The sequence below is a fragment of the Gekko japonicus genome, unplaced genomic scaffold, assembly GCF_001447785.1.
Source record: "Gekko japonicus isolate JY-2015 unplaced genomic scaffold, Gekko_japonicus_V1.1 scaffold365, whole genome shotgun sequence".
Lineage (NCBI taxonomy): Eukaryota > Metazoa > Chordata > Lepidosauria > Squamata > Gekkonidae > Gekko > Gekko japonicus.
The window spans coordinates 345,156-352,485 of NW_015162488.1; positions in this window are offsets into that span (position 1 = coordinate 345,156).

Consider the following 7,330-nt stretch of genomic DNA (forward strand, 5'->3'; position numbering starts at 1 on the left):
CTTGTACTGATTCCTATGTAGACCAATTTACACACACATACACAGGCATATACTACATTAGAGGTATTACAATTACTGAAGTGATTAATCTTCACTTGCTCTGTACTAGTAGGATGCTGAAAAACAGAGCCTACAATAGACAGTGGACACACATTACAGCTTTTCCCACATTTAAAGTGTCCCACTCTAACTGGAACTGTATTATAATGTCTACTAATATCAGAATGGACCAAAACATCTCCTAAATTTCTGGTTCTTCTAAAACCTATAACAGGAGTCAGGGAGCACCCTGGAACCTCACTAAGTAAATGCCAGTGAAGTGGCAAATGTAGTTCAGCACCTTTATGAAATATGACCCTACCCTTCTATACAAGCCTAAATGATTGGTGCATGAACCTACAGGATGCACAGATGAGGCCATTTTGACAATTAGATATATTGATAATCACTTTTTTTACATTTTTTTTGTTTTTAAGACAAGTAGATAATAGAAAATACAAAAGCTGAATAGTAATTATGTAATATAAAGAAAAAATGGAAAATGTTTTTCCCCAACACCCCCTTCATTATTTGATAAAAATAACTTTTGTTAGGATACATTTATTTTCAGCCTTAAACATTTAGAACTACTTCTCATTCTGCTTCAGTGCAGTACAATTATATACAAGGTTTTAAACTATTTCTCATTTTAGATTTGTCCCCTGCTTTCATACAAATAATACACACTCCATCTCCTCAAATTTTGTAACTGATTTGTTTCTCAAATAGGATGTCAGTTTTGATAATCACTTTTCTTTAACTCTTGGTATTTCACAGCTGTAAAATGGTGGTATTAATTGGCTGCCTATGGTTGGGTCTTTGTATAGCATGTTTAGATGTGATATTTGAATTTGATATATGTTCTAGTTCAACCATGAATTTGTACTTGACAGGCAGATACCCCAGCATATGGTTCTTCTTTATGTAGAACAGCAGGGCTGGAGCTTCATCATTTTGTAATTGCCTTGTCCCCCAGGGAAAAAAGCCTTTTTTTCAACTGGCTTCAGTTGGTGAACCCTGAAGTGCTGGGGTGTGTGTGTACTGAAGTTCGTCCACCTTTGTCTTAGGGAGTGGATGTGGAGCAATATGATGTGGCTCAATCTTGGAACCTATGCAGGTGTGGTACTCTGATGGGAGACTGCCAAAGAAGACTGCAGAGGAAGGCAATGGCAAACTGCCTCTGCTTCTTACTTGCCTTGAAAGTCCTTTGCTGGGGTCACCGTCAGTTGTGACTCGATGGCATATACATATGTATTTTAGGGAAATTACTGTCATCCACAGTACAGAGATAACCCTTTTATACTTTACCAGTATGCTTTAAAGTAATGTATATGGAGCACTTAAAGTGCTATATAAACTTAATTGTTATGGTCTTCTCAGTATTACCCAGAGGCAAACTTACAATGAAGCCAGGGGACAGCATGTTTCCTGCCTCCAACCTCCTCCATTTCAATGATGAAAAAACAAAAGAATTATCTAGGGAGGGATAATGTTTCCATTTCATATGTCCATTCCAGCTGCTTGATCTGGAGGTTTGTACCATACAACTTTGTTTTATGAAGTACTAGCCTGCTACCCATGCTTCGCTATGGTATTTAAGTTCCGTAAATCCAGTTATAATACTGATGATGTTAAGTTTGAAATGTGACATTTGTTGTAGGAATTGTAATAGAGAAGACTGTAGTGTAAGAAATGAAGTGAGACATATATACCTTTTTTTTTCTCTACCAAAGGACCTCTCTCTAGACCACATTGGTGGTTCTGCCCTCAGGTGCTAAGATGACCAGGCTGCTTGATGAGCTCACTCTGGAGCAGGCCACATAGAACTGTCCATTTAAGAAGCAGTCATCTGTTAAGTCCACTCCTGCTACCTTCCACGAAAGTGATGGCCTCTCTATTTGTGTTCCTGGATTGATTTGCTCATATGGAGACTGTTGTTCTGAGCACCTCAGGGTGATCTTGCTGGTATTTGGCCTGTGCAGTTCAGTGCACTGCAGGAGTCCTATGTGCAAATGTCTTTGCTGCATTCCTAAGTTGCCTCCTCCTTGTAGCATTGGTGTATCTGGATCAACGTTTGCCAGGAGCTTTCTTGGGGGCAGTAAGAGGTGTGAGGGGGAGTTGGTGTGAGGGAGTGGTGATGTGGTGGACATTTCTTCAAGTTCATGAGGGAGGCACACATCGAAATGGCTCCTAGAAATGTCCTTTACTATCTCCCCATAAACATTCATACTCTGGCCCTGCTCCTACACCTGACAAACACCGGCCTGTCTGGTGTTGGGGGGGGGGTTGTAGTTAAAGGCATTGGGGAGGCTGGGCCAGCAGCAGTGCTAAGGCAATCCTGCTGAGTGAACTTCCCCAGCGGCTGTAAGCATATCAGCTCCTCTCCTACACCTGACAGGCAGCTGCCTGTCCAGTGTAGGAGGGGGAGGAGTATTAGAAGTCACTGTGGAGGTGGAGCTGCACCTGACAGACAACCACCTGTTAGGTGTAGGAGGTCGGGGAAGTGTGTTGGAAGCCATCGGAGAGGCTGGGCCAGCAGCATTACTGAATTTCACAGGTGCTTGTTGGCCACTCCTGATTTCCTCAACTGTCATTAGCTGTCTGTAGTCCCCTGTAGCTGTTGGGGTTTTTTACCTCAAAACTCTGAGCTCTGCAGCTGACCAATGAGAGAGTGGGGGGTGTAGGAAGAGAGCTGCCTGGCAGTCACATAGGAATCAATGGGGGGAGCACATTTTCCCCCTTTTGACCCACTTAGGGGTCAAATTTCTAAAAATCCCTTCTTATCAAGCACCTATGCTGCAGTGGAAGCACTCTCCCCGAATATGGTGTCTCTAGGTCCAGCGGTTTGGCCTGGGCGTTGATTTTACGGTGAGGGGACTTTCTTTTATATATATAGATGGATTTGATTACAATTGAATATTTGATTTTAAAAAACCCTCCAAATCTAAGTACTGATAAAGGTGGGCAGCTGTGTCTTGTGCATTACAGCAGCTTCTTTGTAAATAAGGCAAGGCTGACTTTCAGGTTTCAATTAATTTGAATGCCTCTAACCTGTAGTGGGTTTGATTAGGTTCATAATGCTAAACTCTCTTTGTTCAATTCTTCCTACAGGTATATATGGGAAATAAAATAATCTCGGCTGTCAATACTGAAATAAGCTCTGGACACTTATAGTGAAATGACTGGTGTTTGACTGTGCTGCAATAGATATTTCATAGACACCTGGTATCTTTCAGCTCATTTTTCACTTTAGCTATTACACAACATCTGTTATGCTGTACAAATCACACTTGAGACTACTATCTTCTTATATGGTACTACTTACAACCAAAATTAATACACATAACAAATAATTTTGCCACCATGCATAAATGACAACTGCACCAGTTGAATAGTGACCTAATAATTCTTTTTTTTTTTAATAAAGGTTTTATTGGCTCCCCTAAAAAGGGGAGGTATTTCGCTTAAAAAAAAAAGGGAGGGGTAGACAGTGGGAGAAAGAGAAAGCTGAGTGATATATAAACTGGTAAATTAAACTGTTAGTAATGTCCAATTAATCTTCTTGGGCTTCTTCTGTGTGCTGTCAAACTTCTTTTCTTAGTCCTGTTACATGTATTCTCTGTTAGTATGTTAGTAATGTTCCTTTGAGATTCTGTTAATAAAAAGGGTCTCTTCTGTGCACATCCAGAACCGCTTCTTTGCGTGCTGGGTACTTTTACTATCGCTGACGTGGAGGAGCTTCCTCTGTTGTCTCTGTTGTCTTCTCCTTCCGGCTTGTTAGATCCTCCTTCGGGTTGTTGTTAATACGCTCAGTTCATGTACTATAAATCCTCTTCCTTTCATGCCCCGGAGGTCCCCATTTTCGAGAATGGTATCAATTTCATTTTCGCTTTTATATTCGCTCCCAGACTCTCTATGGGTCCTCCTCGCAATTGTTGACTTATAAGCGCTTATCAGGCACTTCTCGCTGTCACAATTCCAACTTATCTTTTTTGCAAAACTCCCGTCGGATTCACAGCCATAAACAGTCCAAACATTCAACAGCCGGCTCTTGCACACAAACAAACGCCCAGACGGAAGTCCCTCCCTCCTTCTCCGCTCGCTTTTGCCCAGCTCCGACATCTTTTCTTTTTTGTTTACTTTTAGAAAGTTCTTAAAATGTGCTCCAGAGAGACAAGCTTCTCGCTTTCAAATACATCAAAGGAAAACATCACTGTCCGCTCAATTCATCCCCCCCCCTCCTTTTCTTTTTCGCTTGTATAAATGGAGGATTAACCTCTTCGCCTTTTTCGCTGGGAGGGGGGGGAAACAATTTTCAGTTCTTTTTCTCTGCATTTTGACAACTCACAGTTAAGCCGATCTTTTCTTTTTCTTTTCAATTTTTCCGGATGGTCGCTTTATCACTCGGTGACGTCTGGTGGCTCCGCTAAACCCCGTTCGGGGTCGCTCACGCAGCAAGGTCCATTGGGGCAGGGCATGGCGGGAGCCTCGCTCTCCGACCTCTCGGCCGAAAGAGCGACTCCCCCCTAGTGCGCCCTAAAGCGCCCCGGATCCGAGCTCCTCTCTTCTGAGGGGCTCGTTCGGGTCTCCGCTCGCGCGGATTCCCTCCTCCACCGCGGGCGGGCGAGGCGCCCTCGGGAGCGACCCGAGGAAGCGTCCGCCATGCGCGGGAGCCAGACCGGAAGCCCGTGACCTAATAATTCTTGAAAGTACTCTCTTCAGATTGATGCGGTCACCGGCTCATCATGCAGAGAAGAGTTTCCAGAAGAAAGCATGCAGTAGACAGCATAAGCTCAAGACTAGCTGTAGTGTGAATCAAAGGAGCGGCAACGGCATGCCTAGGTTGCTTTGCTGTTTCTTAGGGCTTCATCAGGCTGCTTTTCTTAGTGATGGAGCTTAATCCAGCTCTGGCAAAATTCAAAATGACATGAAGGGTGTGTTCAGACAGGCCGTTTCGGCCCACCTCAGAAATGGATTTTATCTGCGCAATCACACGGTCAACATCTGCCTCCCGTCCCCAGTTGTTGCTTTTCGACTCAAAACAGCTTTAAGCCGGAGTATTTTGATACCAGGCCCCCAAGTGGTGTTTTCCTGATTCTCTGGTTCCAGATGCTTTTTCCCCCTGTGTGATCGCTCCTCCAGTGTTGAGCCACTTCTGGTTTAAACCCCCTCCCCGCTTGAAAGCTGCCCAAGGCTTCCGCTTTTCGCCCGCCATTTTAAAAAAAGCATGGGCGGTGTGCGCATAGGCGGAGGTCCGCCACAGGGTTATTAAAAACAATGCTTAAATGGTGCCTAGTTTTAGCCTTTAGACGAGTTCGGGATCTCAGGGAAGCCATTTTTGGCGGTAAACGTTTAAAGGGAAGTGTTCTTTTAAAGTTTAAAGGGAAGTGTTACAGCAGTTGGGTTGAAGAGGAAATTGCTGTTCTACAAATAGCTGCCTGTGTGCATGCCCAAACAGAGAGAGAAAAACAACACTGACGCGTGTAGACAGCGGGAAGCAATGTGGCTGCGCAGCAATCTGGAGCAAGGAGGTGAGTGTGATCGCGATTCTCCAGGTTAAAAAAAAACACGCATGGAGCTGGAGCAGTTTAACCCACTCCTAGACGCTGTCTGACTGCACCCAAAGTCTACCAGTATGTTCCAAGTAGGACTATTAGGCCACTATTCAGCTGGTGCAGTTGTCATTTATGCATGGTGGCAAACTTATTTATGTGTATTAATTTTGGTTGTAAGTAGAACTGTATAAGAAGACAGTAGTCTCAAGTGTGATTTGTACAGCATGACAGATTATTCTATTTGTATAACTGCATTTGCTGTATTTCCATTTTTGTGTGTTTATTACACAACATCTAGCTATAATTTTTATAGTACTTTTATTCTTCATAGAGCAATCCTTTACAGCAAATCACATGAGGCTTACCCCACCAAGGAAAATGTTCTGCTATACAGCAATCTAATCTAAGCTAAATCCATCAAATGCCAAAACTACCCTGGAGAGGCTCTGCCTCTCCCCCTAACAGAAGCCAGACTTGAAGGCTGGCAATACCAGGGCTATTTTTGGGTAGGAACGCACAGGAACGGAGTTCTGTCTGGCTTCAGAATTGGCCATGCCTACTATAGCCAAAACCTCTGCATGCGTGGCTACAGAGGGAAGACCTGGAGAGCGCCCCCCTGATGACTCTGGGGTGGGCAGGGCAGGGGGGCTGGAAGGATCAGGGAGGCATTTAAATGCCTCCCCATGCCTTCCCCGGCCTGTCCAAGGGCCAGCTTGGCACCCGGGCAAGCCAAGGGAAGGCATGGGGTGTGTGGCCTAATATGCTAATGAGTTTCTGCTGTTGGGTGTGGCCTATTATGCTAATGAATTCTTGCTGGGCTTTTTCTACAAAAAAAGCCATGGGCAATACAATTGTGATTGCCTAGCAGTGCCCACTGGGTGCATTTGTTCCTAAAACCTACATACACTGCTTACGGGGGTGGAGGTTAAAAAAACACACCATGCATTAAAAAAAAATATTTTCCTGCAACTGTGGGGTGTTTTTAGTTTTTAGAAAGATCTGTCTTAGCTGTCCATGGCTCCAGTCTCTGGATTTATGCTCCAAAAGATTTGGCCATTTTATATATATATATTGATTCTTTAATAGTTCATTCTTCTCTCCTCTGTCCTTATCCATACACCTTCATTCATAGAAATATCAGATTTGTTTTTTTTAAAAGAACAGTACCTATCTAATTCAGATGGTACCCGTTGGTGGGGTTTATAAGCATACTTCCAAACTAGCACTGAAAAATGTATATTTATGTTCTCGATTTACAACATACAAAATACTTTGGAGAGGGTTTGTGGAACATCTGCTTTGCATACAGAAAGTCACAGTTTCAATCCCTAGCATCTCCAGTTTTTAAAAGATCCTACTAGTATTAATGGGGATCTAATATCCTTTTATTGCCATGCTATAGCATTCAATACACAAACCACTATAAATTAAAAGTCTATTTTGTTTTGAGTATCATACATATTCCAGAATGATACAACTGGAATATGCATATACAAGAATTATACAAATGTGCTGTACTCCCTCTTACATACAACATGTTTAAGGCAGTGATTAAATAAATGGACTTGTTCAGGTACTTTGTTTATCTAGCTTCATCTGTATACAATGCGATGAGTTCTAGGAAAGCTGGATTATAGAACAAAGTATTGTAGCCTTTAAAAAATACTAGTACATAATACCAAGAGCCTGCAGACAAATGAGGTCACCTATTGAATATTTCATGAATTCAAGCACAG